The sequence below is a fragment of the Petaurus breviceps genome, unplaced genomic scaffold (genome assembly GCF_028583685.1).
Source record: "Petaurus breviceps papuanus isolate PSGF00001 unplaced genomic scaffold, PetGlider_PUasm1.0 47, whole genome shotgun sequence".
In the NCBI taxonomy this organism is placed as follows: domain Eukaryota; kingdom Metazoa; phylum Chordata; class Mammalia; order Diprotodontia; family Petauridae; genus Petaurus; species Petaurus breviceps.
In genome coordinates, this window is record NW_027186349.1 from 7,511,725 (window position 1) to 7,524,278 (window position 12,554).

At 34.8% G+C, this 12,554-nt stretch overlaps 1 long non-coding RNA gene across 2 annotated transcripts in view; it reads left to right on the top strand.

The window, feature by feature from the left end:
• The first annotated feature begins 705 nt into the window (after positions 1-705).
• The window catches only part of LOC138171768 (uncharacterized), a 106,086-nt gene continuing 94,237 nt past the window's right edge, over positions 706-12,554 (top strand). Inside the window, exons 1-2 of one of the 2 annotated variants that reach the window (XR_011170964.1) lie at positions 706-847; positions 3,409-3,452. This is a non-coding gene — a long non-coding RNA (uncharacterized lncRNA). The remainder of the gene's footprint in view (positions 848-3,408; positions 3,453-12,554) is intronic. The other variant, XR_011170963.1, reaches the window with a different exon arrangement.

Here is a 12,554-nt window from a genome sequence, read left to right on the forward strand (position 1 = left end):
GTTCTAGGAGAGGACTTTGCAAGGCTTATTAAGCCTGTAAGGGATCTAATCTGAATGCTATGTGGAAGTAAGAGAAGTTTTTGAACAAAAAAACTGATGTGAGAAAATGTTTAATTAGAAAGTTCTGGCAACAACATAAAGGGTAGAGTAGAGTGAAGAGGCTAGTCATAGAACATGTTGAAGTAATACAGATTTGGGGAGATTATAGCTTAATCAAGTGTGGCAACAGTAGGATTAAGGACAAAACAGAGCACTCTACAAGGGCCTATGTGGGTTGGTCCCTGATTAGTGACAGGGCTGGAGTTAGAAAAAGACTGTGCTAGGAACGATTCACTGGAAGGACTGAACCTTCTCTAACTTTTTATCCTATGATCATCTTAGTTCAGGTTTTATAAAGAGATTTCTGATATGTTACAATACCTTCCTAATTTTACTCTCTACTTTTAGCATCTCCCTCTCCTTTGCAGTCCATCTTCCACATACCTGCCACATACCTTTCTATTATGAGGAGGCATCTAAGTAGTACAATGGATTGAGTGCTGGATCTTTATGACCTTGGACATGTCACATAACTGCTTTCTGCCTCAATTTTGTCAATTATAAAATGCAGATGAAGCTGCTCCCTAATACATTTCATCATGACTTCCCCCAAAACCAGATAATCAGCCTTTTTCATGCATGTGTAGACATGCTGTAACTAGTCCCTGAAGATTAAATTCAATAGCATCAGAGAAAGGACATTTCCCCAAACACCTCATAGGACTTTTAGTGTCCCGATGACGGGATATACACAGCTTACCTGTTTCTGGGATACTGAAATTAAAGCACATTCAAGAGAAGAATGCAGGTATGATCATGTTACTCATGCTAAAAAAAATTTCTGTGACTCCTCATTGCATGTAGGATTCAAAACAGTTTGTCCTGGCATGTAACGAAAATCTTCAACAATCTTGTTTCCATGCACCTTGCAAAATTCATTTCAAACTATTTTCCTCTTTGCATTTTTTGTTTTACTGAAATGTCTTATTGGAATAGCTATTACCCAGACTTGATTCGTTATCCCCTTAGTTCTATACATCTATACAAGTTATTATCTAAGCTTGGCATGAACTCTTTTTTTTTTTCATTTCTACCTCTAAGAAACTGTTTTCTTCCTTCAAAGTTTTACTCAGGTGACCACCTCCATGAAGCCTCTCCTGGTCTCACCAGCTCTTGGTACTCTCTTCCTATTTAACTGTCTTTGTACATAATAATTTGTTTACATGCTACTTATATAACTTTCCCCACTAGAATGTAAGCTCCATGAAGAATTGTTTTTTTTTTTTGTTTTGTTTTTGTCTAGCACTTACCACAGTGTCTTGAAAATAATGGGTGGATTTAAAGCCACAAGTGTTTAATAATAATAATGTGTTTACTGGTTAAATTGAATTGAACTGAACTGAGAAGTAAATTGCAATAGAATAGTTCCAGATAGATAGAGAGTTAGAGTGAAGAACAATGAAATGAGTGGAGGTGAGAGAGTATCAGAGACCACAGAGTAGAGATCAGAGATTCCCAATATTGGAAATAGTCATTCTTTAACAGACTTTTCAAGTATAGAAAAAGGGTTTGAGAAAAGAAGTAAAGTCCATATCCCAAGGCTACATAATGAGCTTTGGAGATAGATGAAAGGAACATCTAAACAAGGAACATGAATGTAACTTACCACTCTCAAAAGATGCAGACAAGCATGTGAGTTTTAAGGCTGATTGAATGACAATCAGTCGTGTTGCCCTAATTCCTTCTAGTCATAATCAGACATAGAACTTCTTCTGCCATTGTTTTTTTATTGGCCTTCGTGGAATTGGAGCCAATTGGCTTAATCACATCCCTGTCAATTAGATAATTCTTCATAATATCCCTGCATTCATTAACTTCAATGAAATTTACAGGGCTATGCAAAAAAAAAAAAAAAATAGGAAACTTTTCAAAGGAAATGTCTGTAAGACAGAATGGCTGACTGCATATGTAACTGAAGGAAAGGAATGGTTCAAAGATTATTCATAGGATCATGGAATTTAGAACAAGAAGAAGAAGGCACCTTGGAGATCATTTAGTTCAGCCCCTCGCTTTTTTGTTGAGCGAACGGAGGCCTAGATACTTCAAGTTACTTATTCATGGCCACCTATAAAGAAAATAATAAAAGAAGAGTTTAACCCAGTTCCTATGTCCAAATCCAATGTTCTTTATAGCACACTACACTCCAGTGCCTTCATTTAATACATAAAAACAAGGTGTTAAGAATCATTGACTATATATAAATAGTAGTGTCATAGAAATACATGTGTTTTCTATCTTTCAAGAGGAAAATAATCTGTTAAGTTATATAAATTCTTCACACTATATTTATATGAGAAAGACTTGGTTCCTGACCTCAAAGAGTTTACATTTTAAGTTGTAAAGACATGAACAAAATGCAAATATTCTACGATGTGTTTATATAAAATATGTGAAGATGAACTTTCCCTTTCACGGTAATTTAAGGTCTGAGAAAAGAAAAACCACACAAATATAAAATAAAAAATGTTAATGTAATTATGATACAAATATTTAACAAGTGATTAAAGAAAGTAGGATACATACATATCCATTATATACATATATATGATATTTTTTTTTCTTTTCCTACAACTTTCTCATAAGTTATTAGGAGACTCTATGATATTTAAAAGGTAAAGCTAGGTGGCACAGTGGATAGAGTGCTTGGCCTGAAGTTAGGAAGACCTGGGTAAAAATCTGGCCTCAGACACTTACTAGATGTGTGACCCTGGGTAATAACTTAACTTCTGTTTGCCTCAGTTTCTTCAACTGTTACATAGGGACAACTGGAGAAGGAAATGACAAACCATTTCAGTTTCTTTGCCAAAAAGACTCCATATGGGGTATGGAGGGTGAGACATCCCTGACCAACTGAACAATTACATTTAAAAATAATAAATACAAATAAATGTACTTAAATTATGTAACTACTAGCATTCATATAGCACTTTATGAGAAAATATATTATTTATCCTTACAACAACCATGAGAGGTTAAGTGCTATTTTAATCCTCATTTTACAGTTGAATACTCTGAGGAAGAAAGATATTGATTGATTTGCCAAGAGTCACACATAAATATTTGAGGTAAGATTTGAATTTGAGAGTTTGTAAATCTAAACAAAGCACTCTATCCATTGTGCCACCTATCTTCCCCTGAGACCAGACAGTCATATATAGCCATATCCCAAGTCTAAGTCATCATATTTTAATAGAAATTTCAAACCAGAATGGAAATGATCTGGGATATTCTTAGTTGTTAAGATGATCAATTCTATAATTTCTGAAGATTCCAGAATTGCCTAAAACACTGTCTCTCACCTCTTTCTAGAGAATAGATTTTAACAATGCTGACAATATCCTGAACCAGACACTGTAAGTGAAATATCCCCTGAACTGCTAAATACTTTCTCATCATTCATCTAATTTCATTTATTTACACACCTTAAATTTTTCTATAATATCGGACTTAATTTCATATTACAAATTTTATTTTCCTGCTTTAAATAAATTATTTCATTTCTTTTACAAAATAATATATCCCTTGAACTTAGATTTCACAATTTGGTCCCACCCACCCAACCCTTTTGTCATTTTCCCTACTTGAGCAGCCTGGCTTTGAAATCAAGGCCTCCCCCACACAAGCTGTGCTGCTCTGCCAAGCTGTCCACTCCATCATTAAATCTACATGCATATATCTTCATCCACAGCTCCAAGCAATGAGAAATGGCCTTAAACCTATATAAAAGGTGAACTCTGCTTACAGGTATAGCTGCCACTTAAGCCTTCTTGGCAATATCTGATAGGCTGAGAAATGAGAGGGATACCCAAGAAACATTGGGAGGACATTTCTTGGATCAAACATCTTAGTATGAGATAGAGGGAGCTTTGCCAAATTTTGCTTTGGGCCTTATAATATAAATTGACTTCTGGCTTTGACTAATTATTAAGAAATTTCCACATTTCCTAAAAGGAGGGCTTATATAACTCCTTCCATGCCAAAACATCATTCAGAATAGTTTCCCACCCCTGCTGCAGAGGATCATATATTTAGAAGGAATATATTTCAAACAAAGGGAAAAGTAAAGATGTTAATAGAGAAGTGACTGGAAAATGGCAGTAAGGCAAAAGTGCTTAACCTAGAATCGATGGTCTTAAAAATTTTGGTAATTTCATTTAAACATAATTGATTTTCCTTGCAATCAATCCGATGTATTTTATTTTATATATTTAAAGTATTATACTGTGAAATTTCATAGGATTCACTAGATTGCCACAGTGGTCCATAAATCAATCAATAAATATTTGTTATGTCCTACTATGTGCCAGGCACTGGTGATAAGTACTACGGATACTAAAAGAGGCAAAATACAGTCCCTGCCTTCAAGAAACAAATAAACAAATAAATACAAAGCAAGTCCTATACAAAATAACTAGGAAATAATTAACAGAGGAAAGGGAAAAGAATTAAGGCAAATGAGCGCTGTAGAAGGTGGGTTTTTAGTTAGGATTTAAATGAAGTCAGAGAAATCAGTATTTGGATGAGAGGAGGAAGAGTTTTCCAAACGCTGGGAACAGCCCAAGAAAATTTTGGGAACCAAGAGGTAGATTGTCTTGATCATGGAGCAGCCTAGATGTTAGTGTCACTGTTTTGTAAGGAAGGCAGAAGGAGAGGTGAAAGAACAGTAGAATGTGGTTGGATGAGGGAATTTTAGAATTTATTAACATAGATGTGGCACATTTGGCAAAACCAAGTGTATGACCATCTTTTTTATGTGACAGAGGTGGGACAGAAGAGTAGTTTATGGGAATGGAGAAGGTTGAGGAAGTAAGTGGTTAGGATATTTGAAGGAAAGTCAGTCTATTTGCTGAATCCTCTTTTATGAGGACAGGAATTGAAGAGGAGAGGAAAATTGTGATCCACATACCAAATTCATTAAATGAGTGACTGGGTGTCTAGAGATAATAGCTACTAGGATTTTGATTGGGTGGTAGATATGAATAACATGAACTAAAAAGGAAGAGATGCTAATGTTTAAAGGAGAAAGGTGGCCATAGGGAGGAAAGAATATTCCACCTTCTGCCCTACTTTGACACAAAAATGGCTAAGAATCTATATTGCAGAGTTTGGTTATGAATTTTTTTCCCTTTGTCTTCTGAAAATGATTAGATTCTGCAGCTTTATTGCTACCCTGACTCTCATTTGCCAACCCATTTTGCCTCTCTTTCTGCTGCTTTCCACATTTTCCTTCTTGAGATTAAGGTGATCAGGGAGAAAGAATGGTGGCCTTGGAATGAGGAAAGCTTAGGTTTCAATCCTGCTTCAAACAAACAAAAAAAAAGCTGTGTAAATTTCTGCAAATCACTTAATCTTTTTTTTTCTTTCTTTTTTAAATTTCAGTTTTCTCATCTGTAAAATTAGGGTAATGACAGCACCTACATAGGGCTACTATGAGATTCAATTAAGATGACTTATGCTAAGTGCATTAGAAACCTTAATGCTTTATATAAATTCCAGCTATTCTTTTTATTATCTAGCTCTTCTCATATTCAATGAAGTTCAAATAAGTATAATGATGTTGGGACAATTTGCTATCCTGCTGTCAGTTCTTTCAATATTTGGGAAATTAATCATTAAAAAACAAAACAACAACAATAAAAACTCTGCTTTTTTGGTAATTGAATAAAAATATTTAGATTCAAACATCTTCTGTAGGGTCAGTGATAACATCTTTGGATCAATTCTAGTAGCAGGTAGCAGACATTCTGATGGAGATGATGATAATGATAATGGCAGCACTGATATTCACCATTCCACTGCTTGGGGACCTTCTTTTCCATTTAGTTATCTATCCAGTTCTCCCCTTACTCTCCCAAATGGGCCCCTATACTAGGCCTTTCCCATGTGCCATAGAAAGCTGATGGCCCCAGTAAAATATTCATTACTCATACTTTTCTCACTTTTGCCAAAAATTGGTTTTCCTCAAATAAGTCAGTCAACAAGCAATTATTAAGTGCTTATTATGTGCCAGCAAGACCATTCACACCTTCAACACTTCCCATGAGCTACTTGTCTACCCCACCTCTGCTAGGTACAAAGATGGTCTTACTCGTGTCTTACTATTATCTTCTGATGTTAAAATTTTTCATTCAGTGGAAGAAGAAGGGTACATTAGGTCTGTTAAGCCAGTTTCCCTTTACAATGATTTTCTATCACCATCATTAATTTTCCCCTGTTTGAAATTATACACTGATACAATGGGGTCATTATAACTATAAGAGAAAGCAAAAACATTAAAAAATAAAATGTATAGACAATTAAATTATATAATGCAAAAAAGAATCACAGAAAAAAGCAATATCAATAATAAAAATATATGTTCCAAATGACTTAGCATCAAAATTATAAAGGAAACATCATCTGAGCTTCAAGAGGATAGACAAAACAACACAATAGAAATGAGAAATTTCAATATCTCTCAGTTTTTGATAAATCTAACTGAAAGATAAAAGGAAAACTATGGATCATAAATTTTATACATATGTACACATGTGTTGTGCATGTACATGTGTATGTGTGTGCATATGCATATGCATGTATGCATATATATGTAGTTATGTGTTCATTAGAGAATTTGGCCTTCCAACCATGACTTCCTATAATCCCATTATTGAGGCTGTAAAAGTTTCTCCTTCTTTGGTAAAATGGCTTCATATCATGTAGTCAGGTAAATTGCTTGTCCCTCCCCCTTGAATCTGGTTTCACAGTTGCTCCCTAGTAGGATGACCCAGAATTTTTTACTGAAAGAAACCCCCAATCTGCTGGCTCCCAAACTGGTTATCTGGCACATAGTGGAACTTAACAAATATTTCTTGATAGAATGAGTGATTTAGGAACTTAATTAATATGATCTTAAGAAAAGTTGACTTTGTCTATGACATGATTTAAAAGGATAAATTTACAGTACAGGGTTCATTTGTGTTTTAACCATGTATTAAGAAACACTATTCACAATACACCAAGAAATATATAAAAATAATTAAGACAGCCCTTACCTCATGGATCTTACAATCTGACTTTGGGGAGTGCAGTGGAATTTGATGCACATATAATTGTGCAATATTTATCAATAAATGGAATAACTATAGATTAACATTAATGGGGAAAAACATACAATAAGTCTACAAGTGAGGTTTAAGGTGCTATGCTTGATCAGGGGAATTCAAGTTACAAATGAGAAATAAATCAAAAAATATTAAATATTCAGCACCTACTGTGTGATTGGAACTGTCCTTGATATTGGCCATGTAAAGACAAAGATTAAGAAGTGTACCTTTGGGTTGGCTAGGTGGCACAGTGAATAGAGCACCGGCCCTGGAGTCAGTAGGACATGAGTTCAAATCTGGCCTCAGACACTTAACACAAATCTAGCCACATGACCTTGGGAAAGTCACTTAACCCCAATTGCCCTACCTTCCCCCTCCAAAAAGCAAAACAAACAAACAAACAAAAAAAGTGTACCTTCTACCCAAGGGGGAAAAATGCTACATATTTAAGTAAATATAGAATACGTGTATAGTAAATATGGGCAAATCACTTAAGTTGAGAATGTGAAAAATAAAATTGCACTACTGGTAGTGCTAATGCAATATTCACAGCTCTAATGGTGACTGTGAATATGCTAACATAGTGCTCAATCATAAGATATAACAGGCTCTCCATATAGAAGACAGAAGCAAAACATTTTTTTCAGACACCAGAAAACCAAATCCCAACATCAGAAAGTCAAATCTGTCACAGTCGCAAATAAGTCAATAAGACATAAAAGATCAAGGAGTCACATCATCCATTAGCCTTCCCACAAACTAACACTCACAAGCTTAGTTGTGTGCCTGGGTGTTGTTCTCTTCTCCCTCCAACTCTAACTGTTCTGACTTCTAGCTTCCTGTGGGCTCTGTTCCACCCTTTATCAAACTTCTCCCACCACAGGTTCCATGTGATTACATTCATCCTATTAGGGGGCAGGGAAGATTTTCAAAAGCAGGGAAGGTCTTCAGATTCCCTTTAGTCTATTAATAGGCAGGGAAGATCTTCAAATTACTATTACCATTACAACTACCTCCCTACCCCACAAAGTCATATGAGCAAATCATTTTGCAAAATTTTACATGTACTGGGCTGATATTGTTATTACAAACAGAAAAATATAAGTATGTGTTTTTGAAAGGGATATTGTAATAACTGCAATTCTAGAATCTAGGAAGTAAAAAAAGAATCTGAACTATTAGTATCCCCCCAAAAAATTCTAAGTATGTACAATATTGAATGATATATTTTTTTAAGCAATTAGGGTTAAGTAACTTGCTCAAGGTTACACGACCAGTTATTATTTCTGGGTGTGGTGCTGAGTATCTGAGCCCAGATTTGATCCAGGTCATCCCGACACTGGAGCCGGTGCTCTTACTCGCTGAGCCACCTGGCCGCCCCTAAGCAATTGGGTTTAAGTAACTTGCTCAAGGTTACACGGCCAGGTGTTTCTGGGTGGGTGCTAAGTGTCTGAGCCCGGGATTCGATCTCCAGGTCTTCTCAACACTGGAGCCGGTGCTCTTACTCGCTGTGCTACCTGGCTGCCCCTTGAATGATACTTGTTGATCAATATTGGTCCTACCAGAGGGTACTACAGTAAGAATATGAGAGCAAGAACTTCTTGAAGGACTGGTGTCAGAGCTTTCTACTTATTTTCTTTTTAAAAAGGTCCATCAGCAAATGAAATGTGTAAAAGATGGATTGGTGAAATGAGGACATTTCATGTCAAACAGGATTTGAGGACAAGTTTTGTTTCCCAGTCAACAACTGGGAAATTGCACTCAAAAAGATCAAGTGGTAAAAAGTTGTTGTATGTATGTATGCATACACACATTCATATGGAAACTTTAGTACCTTTACAATGAAAAGTTAAGTAATATCACACTGAACTAGTAGCAATTCCTTTCTAGTTTAGTGTTTGACCATGATTCAATTGTTTTTTAATTCCTAAATGAAGTAAAATCTTTAGTCATCTTCTGATTGACTTCAGGCACAATTTAATGCTATTAAAGGACTGAAACATAAGGTAAAAGCTATTTCCAGTTATTTACCAATTTTTATCAGTTGGTCTCAGTTTAGGATGAGGCAGTTGTAACATAAATGTTATCAATGCCTTTTGAACAAACATTTTTCATTAAAGGAAATTATGTACCTAATGTCTTCAAAATTTGATTGTTTTCCTTATGATACTTTTCTTGGGTAGCTAGCATGAATCTTTTAAATAGAGTTGACTTGTTGAATCTCTAATGTAGTGATAAGATTGTTCTATTTTTTTTCCTTCATGTGCTGTGCTGTGAAGGATTAAAGTTTATTCCATATCTTATTTTTATATATGCTTCTATACTTCTTCCCCTTCCTGTCAAAATTGTTTTCTTCTAACTTATGAACACACCCATCCACCAGAATATTATTTTCTCCTCATTCTTTATTTTAACTTCCTATAATAGTGACAAAAATCACTACTCAAACTTCTCAAAATCCAACCCACTACCAATGCAATTAATATTTACATAAAAGCAGTTGTAACCTACTGTTTTGAAGCTGTACTATGAATAAATAAATAAATAATGCAATAGTAATAAATAATAACAACAAATCACATAAGTGATTTGTAAAATATTGTAGCCAAAAAGTAAACCATATTATATTAAATTGCAACAAAGGAAAGATAAGAACTTTTTCCTCAAAAAAAAGATGACAAAGAAAATGGATAAAATTTCTCAGGTCTTAGAACACAAATAAAAAGCTAAAAGCATATTAATACTTATGCAGCAAGCAAATAGCACTTCTCTGATTGATAGTAAAGACTGAAAATAAGTAAATATTACTAAATTGTCAAATGCAGGCAAAAGAGGTTTATCCTGAGAGAGTCTATGAAACAGATAAATTCCAATAGTTAAATCAAAATTTTCATAGGTAACATCTGTATGAAATCAACCAAAATTATGTAAAAAAATAAAATCATAAAATGACTGATGCGTAGGAATTTATCTATGGAAATAAGAGTTTATTATGATAATACAGGATTTTTGCCACCAGAAATTATAGAAGTTATATTTAAGGAGTTTGGACTTCATGATCAACATAGACTCTGTAAGTAAAAAGAAGAAACCATATAAGACATAACTGATGTCTATAAAAATGTAGCACATACCAACTGCCTAGCAGAACATGACCTGGAGGTTGGACTTACAAGCTAAAAGATCATTGTATCTCATGAATAGAGATCACAGATCCTTATACTACAAATATATAGCACCTAATATTATCGAATGTTCAGCCAATAAAATGCATTGAATAGGGAGCATTATCAATGACTGAAATGTTTCCTGTCATCAGTTTGTTTCTTTCTCTCCTCCCCCCTTTTCCTTCCTACCTTCCTTCCTTCCTTCTTTCCTTCCTACTTTTTCCTTCCTTCCTTCCTTCCTTCCTTCCTTCCTTCCTTCCTTCCTACTTATTTCCTTCCTTCCTTCTTTCCTTCCTTCCTTTCTTCCTTCCTTCCTTCCTTCCTTCCTTCCTTCCTTCCTTCCTTCCTTCCTTCCTTCCTTCCTTCCTTCCTTCCTTCCTTCCTTCCTTTCTTCCTTCCTTCCTTCCTTCCTTCCTTCCTTCTTTCCAGTAAGAGAATTAGAGAAGTTACAAAGAGTAAGAGAGATGGATGAGAAGATGGAACATTAAGGTCTGTATATATTGAACTTGAGGCATTGGGGGAACATTTAGCTAAAAATGCTCAGCAGATGATGGGCAGTATTCATACCTTCTTGCATGTGTTACAATCACCATGGTCAATCTAATATGGAATATATACACTTTTTATTAATCCCATCAGTGTTTATATATGCCAGGTTTGCTGACAGACATCCATTTTCTACACCTAAATGAAAAAGCAGGTGAGAGGGGTTTTCTTTGCTGGACTCCATTTTTCAGAATTATGGTTTTACTTTGCCCTGCTTAGCTTGAAATGTAGCTATTGAGCTTATCTTCTTCTAAACTAACACAAAGATTTTGCTTGACAGTTAAACGGGGTAGTAAGGCTTTTCTAATGCCTTTTCACATATACTGACTTTATTGTGGATAATCAATCTCCCTTATCTATGAAGCTCATTTATGTTTGTTTTAAAGGGAAAACACATAGTTGCCCTTTTCTCTACAGTCTTTGTAAATGCCCTTATTAATAGACCTCTATTCTGATTCTTTTTATATCTTCCTTTTTAAACCTAATTGGGAAATATGATCTTAAAGCATATCATAGAATCATCTGAGATAAAAATAGTATTAGTTCTATGTTTTTTTTTATATCAAGCAAGTCTCTTATTTTTAAATGCTAATGGAAGGAATCATTATATAAAGCTTCAGAGAAATTGTGATGATGAGAAAAATCAAGACTAAATGGTCAATGTGGATTTTGTATGTGTCTACACTTTCTTGAAGAAAGTTAGACGTAGAATGGATTGTAGATGGCATCTAGTTTAAACCTTTATTTTATAGATGATGAAACCGAAGTCCAAACATAAGCAAACTGATCATTTTCACCACCATAGTTAGTGATAAAACTAAGATTCATTCTCAGTTTCCCTGTTAATTCTCCATCACTTGAATATTACTTCCTCAAGAAGTACTTTCCTGATTCCACAACTGCATAGCTACTAGTACCTTTGCTTATACATTGTATCTATTTTGTATCTGTATAGATAGATATAATATATATATATATGTGTGTGTGTATACATACTATATGTGCATGTATATATGTGTACACACATATGTGTGTTATAAACATATAGTTTTTCTCACTTAGAATACAAGTTACTTGAGGGCACTGATAGTTTCCTTTTGTGATTGTTTCACTAGGGGTTAGTACAAAAGTACAGTGATGGGTATATTATTCCTTGTTGAATAATCAACCACCCCTAAGGTCAAATAAAACCCATGGTCAAAAATTCTAAGATGTGAGACAGACTGTTGAGATGTGACATCACCAACATAGTTTTGATGCTGTTACCTATTGTCTGGAATTGTCATTATCTGGAAGGATGTCTATGCTTTTTGAACAGACTGACTACAATTGTTGGAATTTCTACCAGAACAGGGATTATGTTATATAAATCTTGGTATCTCCTTTAACACATATTGTTGCTGTTAATTCTTCAATTTCAAATATGACAATATCACAGTGTTGTAGTTAGGGTACTGTATGTTCGGCTCTGGCTGATCACTCCAATATTAATTCAGAAGTCACTAGCACAAATAGGGTATAAGTGGTCTATCACAGCATTTAGAGTGGAATTCTGCAGTTCACATTTCCTTTGTGCTTCCACGATTCTGAATTGCTCATGGAGTACTGTGTCTTCTTCTTCTTCTTCTTCTTCTTCTTCTTCTTCTTCTTCTTCTTC